At 44.2% G+C, this 12,378-nt stretch overlaps 1 protein-coding gene across 1 annotated transcript in view; it reads right to left on the bottom strand.

The window, feature by feature from the left end:
* The window catches only part of LOC149340431 (atrial natriuretic peptide receptor 1-like), a 238,511-nt gene that overhangs the window by 97,490 nt on the left and 128,643 nt on the right, over positions 1 to 12,378 (bottom strand). The gene's annotated exons all lie outside the window — the stretch shown is intronic.

The raw sequence follows: 12,378 nt of genomic DNA, 5'->3' as shown, positions 1-12,378 counted from the left end.
GGTTCATAAGAAACCTTCAAGCCCTCTTGAACCCAACCATTCTTCAGAGTCACAATGGCAGCAGCTTGACCCATTTGATTCCCTGAAATAAATGTGGACGCAGAATGGACATTGCACTGCTTAATAAACACTTTCCATTAGAATGTAGGGTGTTGTAAGGATGATACAGATCGTAGACTACCCTCAAAGGCCCAGACGAAGGCAAATCCTCTTGTGCAAATGTTGGCTAGCTTACTGAGGCTCTACCTCGATGCCTCTTTGATTATATTCTTGTATTGTGCACAATTCCACCCTCCTGCCTTCTCTCTACTTGAGCAGGATTGAGACGAACAAAAGTGCTGAATACGGAAGCGAACGTAACCCCACGTCACTCAACGTCACTGGCTCCACGCCGTACGCGGATAGCGCAGGTTCGCTGGCCAAAAAGAAAAGAAAAAGAAGAATATCTCATTCTGATCTGTTTCTGGCCGCCGACTGCTCGCGAATCTAGAAGTGCAAATATTAAGTGTGGCAACAGTGGTATTTTCGTTTTCTTTTTATTATTGTGAGCGCGTTTTTTTTTTTTTTCACGCGGAACTAGAATATTTTACTTTCGTGTCAAGAGAACGACATGGCTGGTGTGGTAATGTCCGCTGCCTTTGGCTGTCCATTTCCTTTATGCTCGTGCAGTTGGGTGGAGTACCTGCCTAGCTAGAAGGGACTAGTGGCCGAGTGGTTTGGGCGTCCGCTTCGGCTGCGGGAGGTGGTTGGTTCGAAACCCACCGCCGGACACCCACCGATGAAAATGGGTGCAAGCGTTCCCCGGCCGGTCGGCGTCGGTTTCCTCAAGGAGGTGCGCTTGTATGAACCTCCGCGAACCTCACTGCGCCTTTTCGAGGGCGAACCCAGTTTCGAACGCCCCAGCCAGCAACAGTGCTCCAGGGGAAGAAAAAAAAAGAAACCTTTGTCGCTAGGAGACCATAGAGGGGCAATGTGAGGAGGGCCTGGGTCTGCTGCTTGATAATCGACACGTAACTTGGCACGTGACCTTTTCGTCCGAAGTCCGGTACTTCATACTGATCGTGATTTAAGGGCTGTAAATTGGTGCGTAGTTTAGAGTGGGGATGTCTGTAGTGCTTGAAATCGGCGCATCCTTTTGCAAGAAAACAACTGGGCAGAATATTGGGAATATCTCGCGCTGGAATATACAGAGGAGACTGGTCGATGCCGATACATGTGATAGGCCCACACAGCTTAAAAATATGCATCAGCTCAAAACGCCATGACGCTGCCGAAGCATCCCTATGTGAGTAGCTTTCATCCGTGGTGTCTGGGGAAAAAAATCTAAAGGCGACGTGCGAGCGTTCCCATTAGATACCCTGCAAAAAAGAAACAAAAGGAAAGCTACCGCAAAAATTCAGGCTCGCCCACACCTCTGGCGTGATAAATGGAGCTCTAGCTGGCGACGCTCCAGGCTACAGACGACAACAATGCGGCGCTGACACGAAAAAACATAAGCACATGAACGGAGAATGCTTGTTGAGCGTCGCCCAAGGCAATATGGGGAGGCGGATAGGCCCCCTGGCGTGAGTGCTTTGACCTGTCTGCATCGTACGTAAGCACCGTTTTTTCAGAATTCATGTGAATCAAGGAATTAAAAAACATGCTTAGTAAGCACTGAATCTTCTTCTTTCCACTCCTTGTTCTCTGCAAAGAGCGTGGTACAGCGATAGCACTGATTCCTTTCTCTAGATATGAATCTGGAGATTTAGCATGCTGGACAGTAAAAAAATCATTCCTTTAACCGTGCAAATACGAGCGGATTATCTGCGCACTAACTCAGCGCAAGAAATGAAAATTATTCCCTATTTCTCACAATACGCTTCCCGCACAAAACATTTCTTTGTTCGTTTTTGCTCTTTTTGAAGAGACAGGAATCAAGTAGTCAGATTCCGTTGATGACATCGACTACTGTTTAAACGCCCATCTAGACTGCCTAAAATAACGTCGATGTTTACGTAGTCAAAGTTGTATTATAATATTTAAAACACAACACGCAACGAAAAGTCAATGCACCTTCCCATTGTGCATTCACTACCTATCAATTTTAAAATTCCTGCTTGGCTGAATGTTTAGCTACGAGATATTTTTGTTTAAAGAACAAAAACAAAAGAAAAGAAGCAGGGTCGCAAGTATGCTATCTATTAAAGAAAAACTACGCAGCTCCTCTTTCTTGTTACGCAAAGGCCCCCAAACTGCGGCGCCTGTTCTGATGTCCAAATATCAGATCACTCCTTGGTAGTACCGGGAATGCTAAAACACATTCATGACCACTTCTCAGCTTCAGTGACATTTGATTGCCGGTAAAAACGAAGAGCGCCAAAGCTAGTTATTGGTGAAAAAGCTTAACGATATTCCTTATTGAAGTTTATTAAAGACTGAAATTGTGCTTCCCAAGCTATTCGACATTTCCTTTCTATAAGGCCTGTAAAACGTGTCTGAGGTGGATCTATGGACATCGTGCTCTGCTGCTGAGCAGAAAGACGCGGGTTCGATCCCGGCCATGGCGTGTACTTTGCGATATAAGTGCACGTTAAAGAACGCCAGGCAGTTGAAAGTATCCGAAGCCCTCAGCTACGTCGTCCCTCGCAGCCTTTGTTGCCTTGAGTACTTCAAACCCCATAAATGAAAACAAATGCTTCTACAAAGCTCTGAAATCATAGAAGCAATCAATTGTAAGCTAAACAAGAAAATATTAATAGGAGACTAACAAGGACTTCACTGCTATTTGAGCCGGACTGTACTGTGCCTTTTTTGTTTTCCTTAAAACAATGTTTTGGCACTGCTTGGTTACTTTGTCAAAAATCAGTTATTATGAAATAAGTATATTACCTGCGTTATTGTGATTTTTGACCTTGTTTTTGTGAAGTAATCGTTTGATATTTTCTATATTTTGTATTTATCCGCTAACTATGCTGTAGCCATTTCTTGTATTATTGATTTATCGAGGGTCCCGGTGCAGTCTTTGACTTTGGGACCATCGTCTGTACATTTATGATATTTTGTATATTTTTTGGGGACGAATAAAGCCTAACTTTCTTCTAAAAAAAAGTGCGTGACTTGTGGAAAGAAGGAGTGTTTCTTTCGTTGTTTCTTTTGCATTTTTCTGAGAGATTATGCAATCGCAGCATATGCTTTCCTCTTTTTATCTTCTCCGTTGCAGTATTCATTGCATTCGTGCAATTTCTGCCCCAAACTAATTTTGCGTTCAAGCGAAAACAATTCCTTTTTCTGGCTAAACTGGGGCTTACGGTTATTTCTGCGCATAGAGCTATATTGTCAGTTTGGAAGAAGCAAATCTGTTAAGCAAATCTACCTGCAGCCCTTGCACTGACCTTGTGTGAAACGACTGGTGTCCGAGTACGAAGAGCATATGTGTTGCAAGCCTGTCCTGGTGTAATGAAATAGCGCTTAGGCTCTGTAACGCGACAGACAGGTCAAGCGGCCACTGTACGAACGTGAAACCATTTACCACAGGGTGGAGCTCTCGTCATTAAGAGTCCTGCTGTCTTCATGCAGGTTAACCCGCCGGCTCATGCTTTGTAATGTTAAATCGTTGCTGAAAAGGAACTCCAATACTTTATGCCATAGTGTCACTTGGAGTGCTCTGCCTAGAAGTAATGACCACCAGGGAGTTCCTGACTGGCGTTATCAATGGTTGGTGTCGAAGAGTGAAACCAGTAGCTGTGATTGCAGCTACTTTGCTTCAGTGCCTTATTTTTCTTTCGTTTTAATGCAAAGAACAAAAAAAATCTAAGACACATCGTTACCGCTAATTCTTTATGAGAAATTACTTTCCCCTAATACTATTGCCGTGACTTAACCGCTGTCGCAACACACACACACACACACACACACACACACACACACACACACACACACACACACACACACACACACACACACACACACACACACACACACACACACACACACACGCGCGCACGCACGCACGCACGCACGCACACACACACACGCACACACACACGCTCGCGCACGCATTCGCACACACGCACGCAAACACGCACGCACGCGCGCATACACACACACACTGGCTGGAATTCGCATCGCGGTGAGTAGACGCACGCGAAATTCATTTGTTGAGCACACACACCGACGCATGTCATTGATATGCGCCATTAAACCCAACACAACACAACACAACGCATGTCATTAACACAAACTGCAGTAGGGGCTCCATGTCGGCCACCGGAGTCCACGCGATCTAAGACAGGCAAATGTTCATACTGCACCAACTCATTATGGCTCAAAAAGCAACTTTATTTCAGTTTAATTCATTCACATCTTCACTATTGTTTACTGATATGGGGAGACTCAACACAGACTAATTTAAATTCTTTGTTTTTACTACAGAAAAAGGCCATACGAGCAATTGCTAATCTAGGCTACTTGGATAGCACGAACCCGTGGTGGAACAGCTTGGGTTTACTGACAATTTTTCAGTTAAAAACTCTTCGGCTAGCACTTGAAACATATAACAGATTTCATCTTGAAACTAATTTTTTTTGCAACACCAGAACTACCACAAAACCCATATCCCCTTCGACACATGACAATAACAGCACCAAAAGCAAGAACAAATTGCGGATTCCAAACGATTAGATATCAAATGACTCCCTTTTTGAATGAAAACAGAAATTTTCATGACCTCCTCCATCAATGCAGAACTCAAAAAATATACAAGAGAAAAGTGATTGCACTGTTGACTACATGACTAACCGGTACATCCTTTGACATATTGTAAATTGATAACAGTTAACATGATTGTATATATTTTTTTCCTTTTTATAATTCCCTGTAACCCAACAGCACGCATCTTAACAACTTTAAAGATACCTTAACATTGTTCTACAGTTTTTCCTTTGTTTTTCTTTTAACATGCCAGCAAGTGTAATGGCGACCGCTACATTTATTGTATTTGTTTATTTTGTGTGTGTATGTGCCGAATGCAGTTTGCTTACCCCAGGGAGGAAGGCCCTCGTCAGGCACCTCGCCTTTTGGCCTCCTTCCTGAAGTGTATGAGACACACTTCAAATAAATACTTTTAAAACTTCAAACTAACTCGCTCTATTCGGCATATGCCTATCACCGAAGAAGGGCATTACTAGCATGGCCGGCGGGCTGGCATTTGACAGTTCAAGCGTGGTGCTCGTTCCGGCTCAGGCACAAAAGGGAAACGTCAGTAACGTGTCATAACATAAATTCCTAGGTTAAGTTAGACGTCTCAGGCGTGCTGCTTTACCATAGCACAGGTGTAACCAATTGAGGCTGTAACCACTGAAGTCTGATTGAGAATACTTGACTTAAACCACCGGATATTCTTTCTCAGTGAGGCACTAACAGGTAACCGTACCCGGCTCGTGCAAGAGCGCTCACATCAACTTGATGCTTCTAGCTTCTCTATTAGGCCAAACCCTGCCAGAAAATTTTGAGTGTGCGCGCAGAATGGGCACTTCGTTCATCAGAATTACTTAGTAAAGCTATTAAACGCATTTATAACAAGCGCCAGAAGTGATGTGCTCATTGTGTGCATCCATGCCGTCAACACATTACGCTCTCAGTTGCGATGACTTCTTTGAGAAACTCTTGAGATCGCTGCGGCGACCCGCGCTGAAGCAATGCGAAAGCAAAACGTCCACATACTATATCGACGTCCGTGGCTGTTCTGACGTCCATCTAATACATCGAAGTCCATGGTTATTTTGAGCTCTCAATGTATTTTTTACGTTTTTTCGCGTTTCATTAATTAACTAATTACAACTCATTAACGAAATTTTTCTCAACGCAACACTTTTTTCCCACACTACCTGTCGCAATCACACTTTTACACTTTTCTCTTCAAAGAATAACGTAATCGTGCGTATAAATATGTGGATACTTTTTGCTGATGTGAGAGAGCGATATAATGGTCTTGCATTAATAAATTAACAGGACTTTCACATTAAGGGCCACAGTGGGTTCACTGAAACAGGCGAAGGCCATTGGCGAACTCCATCGCCGGGAACATGATCAGATAGGGAGTGTTCGCGCGAATTCACCACGTCTGCTCAAAATGCCTAGAGGATTGAACGACTCCGCCAAATGGCGCACTTATACAAACGACCGAATCGAAACTTATGCCTGCACATGGGCGTGAGGACAACGAGGAGCGGAGTGTGAAGCAACATGTTCAAGGCTGCCAGGCGAACAACATCACGCAAAGGCGTATTCGCTTCAGCTAATGCATTTCCCATGTTTGTAGGAAAGATGATCAGGAGTGCGTTATGCGAGAAAGCAAAACAAGCGTGCTCGCAGTCGCCAGTCGTCCTAATCGGTATTGCCGCAAATCTTATTGAGCCTCTTGCATGGTGTAGCGTGTTCGCATAAATAGTGAACGAGGAACAGGGAGGGCAGAGGGATGAATAGTGATGCATGTTGCTATTAACAAGGATGTTCTGGAGATTTCGCCGCCACTTAAAATCAGACGGGCTCTGGATTAACTTCTGCATGGGTTTTGTGCGCTATTTTTTGTTTTTTGGAAAAGTTATTTTCCGGAAACGGTATAATCATTGCAGCATGCATTGTTCATCCAGTAGAAAGCTGGCTGGCATTTCTTTGTCTTAAAGAATGAAATTACTTTGAACTTTCATTCTTGCCAATCTTCACAAAATTGTAGCAATCTTGAGCCTGAAACTATCACAGAAACTAACATTGACACCAACAACTTCCAAAGTTTCAACTTGGATCCAAATTGTACCTACGAAAAAAAGAACTTTTCGACACTTCCAAGTTCGACTGGAACAACGGTGCAAAGCGAGCAGCTTTGACGTCTAACGCTTTAGACACCTCTCCCGCTGCTGTTATACTTGTGTTTATGACGCGCCACCGTAACGACGCGCACAATGGGTTAAAATTAGAGTTTGTATCAGGCGGTATACTACCATCTAGCCATGGTGCCCTGACAGCAGTTTACACCACTTTAACTGTGCACTGGTATCTGTTGCTGCGTTAGAATCAATTGCTGTTGCCTACCACACTGACGAAGAGACGAACCGCGTTAATCATCATTATCATCGTCGACGTTGTATCTGCCATCCTTCGCGTTAATGTGAGCAGGGTGCATTCGTTTTACCACACTGACGTAAACGAAATGAAAACCTAATTAAGGCGCAGTCATCATCCGCCTCTTTCTTTATTCACGTCTGGTACGTTCGTTCAGCTCTTCGGTACGCGCGCAGTCGTACCGCGCACGTAGGATGGGATCAGATTAGCGTCAAGCACAAAAGCATCTTCTAGGTACGGAGCGCTGGCAGGTTTGACGCCTGGGCATAAAAGTGATCGACGACGTCGGCGACTGCAGCTTTATGCTACCACACACGTGCATAAGAACAAAGACATGGGGGCGGGCACTGTGGTGCGTCAAGAAACGCGAGCAGTGAGGAACAGTGAGCAGGGTTGCCCGGCCGGAAGAAGGCGTCTTATGAGAGCAACATATCGTGCTGCTGGAACACCTACAAGTTGCTGCATATCTTTTAGAAGATTAAGCGGAACAAATTAACAGTCCACGCTTGGTCGCAACGAGACACGCGCTTCTATGTGTTGTTGTTTTGTTACGCTTTACCTTCTGCAAGCGATGCACCGACTTGCCTCGCAACGAGTTTTAAGCGCATGTAACGCTGTTCCATCTGTATGTTTTTGTTATTTTCAGATTCACCTTCTACCAGAACACCTGGCCAAGGCCCATTAAAGTCTTTATGACGAATCCTAGAGACTGTGCCTCTTTAGTGTCTATTTATTGTTTCTTTATGTACCGCAAGGGCCTTTTCGGGCATTACATATGGTTGCAGTCAATTAAAGAATGTTGATTATAAAAAGTACTTAAGTAAAACTTGCGCGTCAAAAAGTGCATTCCGTGCTCACTCGTACTCTAAGCGACGAGGTGACCTAGAGACTTTTATGGATTGAGTGAACTTAAGCTCAAAACGCGTCATGTTTACCTTGAAGACATGGGTGGGGCTGTGTTAGCGATGTCAGAATAAAATATTGCAATTTCCTTCGTAGTCAATTATTCCTGTGTCTCGGGAATTCACACGCTCTAGGTGCATCCATATTATCAGCGTTTCACCGCTGGGATAAGAACGAAGGGCTGGATTCCTGTTTTCGTGGCACGAATTACGAATACTCTCGAAGTTCCTACCTCGAGACAAAGTGATGTACAAAGCAAGAAGCGAACTGCATTACTATTCCATGTCAGGTCATGCTGAAGCAAATATTTGGCATTATGATTACGCAGGCCAGTAAGCTCGCAGTGCAAGATCTTTTACATTTTTCCTGCCTTCATTGAACCTACATGATAAGGGCTGTGCGCGAATGGAGTCAGCCCTTTCATGATCTGTACACGGTGTCGTTTACCAAAGACGGTGTCTTGCTCTCTTAATTTGCATATCGTGACACACAGTTCAATATACACGCAGCATTTTAATTAAGCGACACACCCGAGAACGTGCTCTCTGGATATTAACCTCCGAGAATGTCATTTCAATGAAAGCATTCTGCGAAGCAAAGTATGGCGCTGTACTGCAGGTCTTCTTTAATTAGAAGGAACAGCATGCTGTCTGACTGGTATTGACGTCGCCATTAAAATTAAAAGCTGTAGCGCAGAGTACGCAAATATACAACCTGTTCGCGAGTGCTAGTGAAAGTAGGTATGGAGACAAAAGCTGCTTTTATTTGATTTGTCCAAACGAGAAGTGCACAAAAACTATTGCAAAGGCAGGCGCTTCAATATTACGCAACGCCTGCGAGTCGATAGCGCAGAAGTGGCATATTTCGGTTCGTTACAGTCGGTTCTTTGTCTACAAGTAGCAGCTAAGGAAGCATCGATAGCTACTTGCCGATTCATCTTGTCCAAGCTTCGTTAAGTGGGGTCGAAATGTTTTTATTCAGAAATATAGGATACCATAATTTGTCATTGTGATTTTTATTTCTTAAGAAAATGTCAGTCACGCAGCCACATACACGACATTTTTGGCGTCTTCTTTTCGAGCACAATATTTTGATTCCATCAAGCCTGTGATTAGCATCCTTCTTATTTTTATTTGCTTCTGTGACTGTCTGTAGAGAGAAAATCGCGGCAGGTACCTGGTTCAAGCTGAATCACGCTGAAGTGCGTGCTGTATGCGACTTTTTGTTATCACCAACCGGAAGAAATTACGCTTGCAAGATCAGCATACGCTTGCATACTTTCTCTGCGATTAGTGGTATACGAAGGTATGTGATAAAACGGAAAGTAAAGGCTCTCTGGCCCTGTTATACCGTTTGGACTCCTAAAGAGGAAAAGCCCCTAAAACGAACAACGTAGGTGGAACAAAGAATGTCCACTTGCCCTTCCAGAACTTCGATTGTGCGAAGGTGATAATGTCTCCGCTATGCTGATAACAACTGACATGTATATAAAATGAAAATCTAAACTGTTCAGCAAATTTCGGAGAAAAAAAGAGAGAACTGAACTCCCACCCTCCCATTCCTTTATTTAGAAGGTGATGCTCTCTGAAGCCGTCATCTTCGTCTCTCCGCATCTCCACGTCCCACAGTCATTCCTTCATCATATCTCTCCCCACTGATCAGCAGACGTCACAACTGGTTTCTAGAGTCAAATTTCCTCTTCAAAGTATTTTAAAATAAGGAAACTAATTGTTGCGTGCTTCTGTTGCTTCATTTTTGTATTTTGGTTTGCTTGATTCGTAAAAACGTGCGAACTAGTGCAACATCGAGTGCTCATTAGGCTGGTTAAGTTCGTTCTCCGCTCTAGACTCATCATGACTCTGTTTCCATGTCTTGCGTAGCTTCTTTACCATTGGTCTTGTGGTAAAGAACTGTGATATCTAAGGGTGATCGCGGGGAACGTAGGCATGCACGTGCTTTTCATACTCCTCAAGGCAAATTCTCAACGAAACAGAAGTTTCGTAACTGAACTGCTGACGGATTTTCAGCGTGTTGCGCAAGTTACTACTATTCTACTCTTTTACGTGAACTCTTTTTGAGTTCAGTTTTACGTCACCCAACTTATAATTCCAGAGACGAGAACAATGGCTTCTGCCTAATAAGTTCTTGATTAATTTCGGCCAGAGACAATGCACCGGCGAAGGAGCGCCAATTCAATACGGGGCCCACCAGCTGCCGAATAAAGCGACGGTGCCGACTGAACGCACAGAACGGGAGACAAAATTGTATGGCGCGAGTATTAATTGATTTTTTTTCTTAGACTTGGAGCAAACTCCCAGGCAGACGTCTTAGTGCCCGGAGCACTGTCAAACTTTTCTGTCAGTACGAATTCTGGTCGTCAAGACTGGCGTCGAAAAGGAAAAGTCATTACGCCTGGCTTCGTTCGGAGACAGCCAAACGAAGATGTATTAGTGCCAGTCGGCTGGCAGGAAAGGCCTCGTTTGAGCGATGTCAACCTAGAGAGAAGTATTACCGGGAGACAGGATAAAAAAAAAAAAGAACGAGCAAGTTTTAGTTGATTTGCAAGAGCGAGAACGAGTTTCTTCAGAGAATTGGCTTGTACTCAGAGCGCAAATACTCATTCGTGCGTTCTTTTGCCCAGAACTTCATTCGCCACTGTTATAAAACTGCAATGGTGGACGGCCTGTCTCTCGTAATAACCTATACCCAAGAGGCAATCCCTTCATTAGATTTACTCTATAGCCGGCATCCTCTGCCCTTAACGATTTAACATGACATCGCTGAATAACTAGTTATGCAGTACAGACATGTGACGACACAGTGAAAGGGTTTTGTTCCAATGCTTTATAACCATAAGAACGTTTTCACCAGGAGATGTAACCCTATGGGAAACCAAAGAAGAGCATTAATTAATTCCAGTGCCAAAACACAGCGTACATGTAAAACTCATGCATTAGGTGCCTAACACGCTTCACCTATGTGGCCCTCGGTTTTTGTGCACGTTTTAAGGTCTCGGCGTACTCCCCCTAATATAGAAAAACGGCGCACCGCCACCCTCAACCCACCTTCCCATTCCATCGCCAACCTCCAGAAACACCACCCACCCACATCCGGTCACCTTCATCATTGCCAAAAATTCCGTCACGTTTGTGAAGCCTAAGAATTGAATTGAATTGAACCTAGGAAAAAAGTGTTCACTAGAATCAAAGCGCCTCAATAAACGTGGAAGGTAAATCCAACAGCTTTCAGAGAATTGTCGCACAAGGTGCCTGATCGTCCGGTAAATATTCTTCATCGAATAATCTTCTCTTTTCTCTCTTTACAGCTTTTCTACAGCACTTTGATAGCTTCAGGTCCACTCAACTTACGCAGCTTTGCAGAAAAGGAAAGGCGCACACCATCCCGAGACCCGTCTTCGCCATTTTTCAATACAAGTGCTCTCACCCGGCACTAAGCTTTCAACCTTCCTTCGAAAACTTCTTTTGCACCCGTCAGGTTTAACTAATTCACATTGATCAGCGCAAAGCGACCAACACACACAATCCCAAACACATCAATCTGAGCGAAACCTTTCACTTGTTTTGACAACGAAGAATTTTAAACGCGGTTTTCTTTCAAACAGAAAGCACCACTGAGTGGGTGATCGAGCACGGAAGAGAAGACAAGCCGTTCGTTCGGGAACCGCGAAAGAACGAAGGGAAAGGGAGACGGAGGCCGCCCACCAATCTCAGCGGCGTTGGCAGTCAGGCCAGAAAATTCCGCATTTCGACAGGTTTAGAAACGAGATGGCGGCAGAACTCAATTCCAATCAGCGCTCGGAAAACTCTGCCGCTCGGGGCGTTCCGTTCACCAGCCAAGGATTTCCCGCCATCCTGCTTACTTATTTACACTGCTTTCACTCGCGATTCCTTTGCGCAGCTTGTTCGCTGAACGCGCGGTTTTGTATTTTTATACGTTAGTTCTGTGGCCCCTTTAAACAGAGTTAAGAGTTAACTCCGGTAGAAACTGCACACGCTTGCATCCAGAAAAGCGGTATTTTGGTCGAATATATGTATGTCGCTAACCGAGCCTCCTATCTATATTCTCGAATTCTTAATGTTCTGCACCAAGAATGCATGCTGGCTACAGAACCGCATTTGGAATTCATGACAAGTGAATACGAATATTCCCTGAAATATTCCTGAAACGTGTTTTTCTTGCGGCTCGTCTTCTCAACTATACCTACCTCTTTTAAGTCAGTACGCAAGCGGAGCCATCATATCTTTTCAGAATTTCAAACCGAAATTAAATATGAACGGGATTGTTGACGCACCGCCACAACTAAGAGATTGAAGTGAAGAAGAAAACACTACGAAAAAGGCACTGCATAAGTAC

The sequence above is a fragment of the Amblyomma mixtum genome, chromosome 6 (assembly GCF_055824585.1).
Source record: "Amblyomma mixtum isolate Tamu chromosome 6, ASM5582458v1, whole genome shotgun sequence".
Lineage (NCBI taxonomy): Eukaryota > Metazoa > Arthropoda > Arachnida > Ixodida > Ixodidae > Amblyomma > Amblyomma mixtum.
Note: the sequence above shows the minus strand (reverse complement) of the source record. Positions and strands in the feature narration are given on the sequence as shown.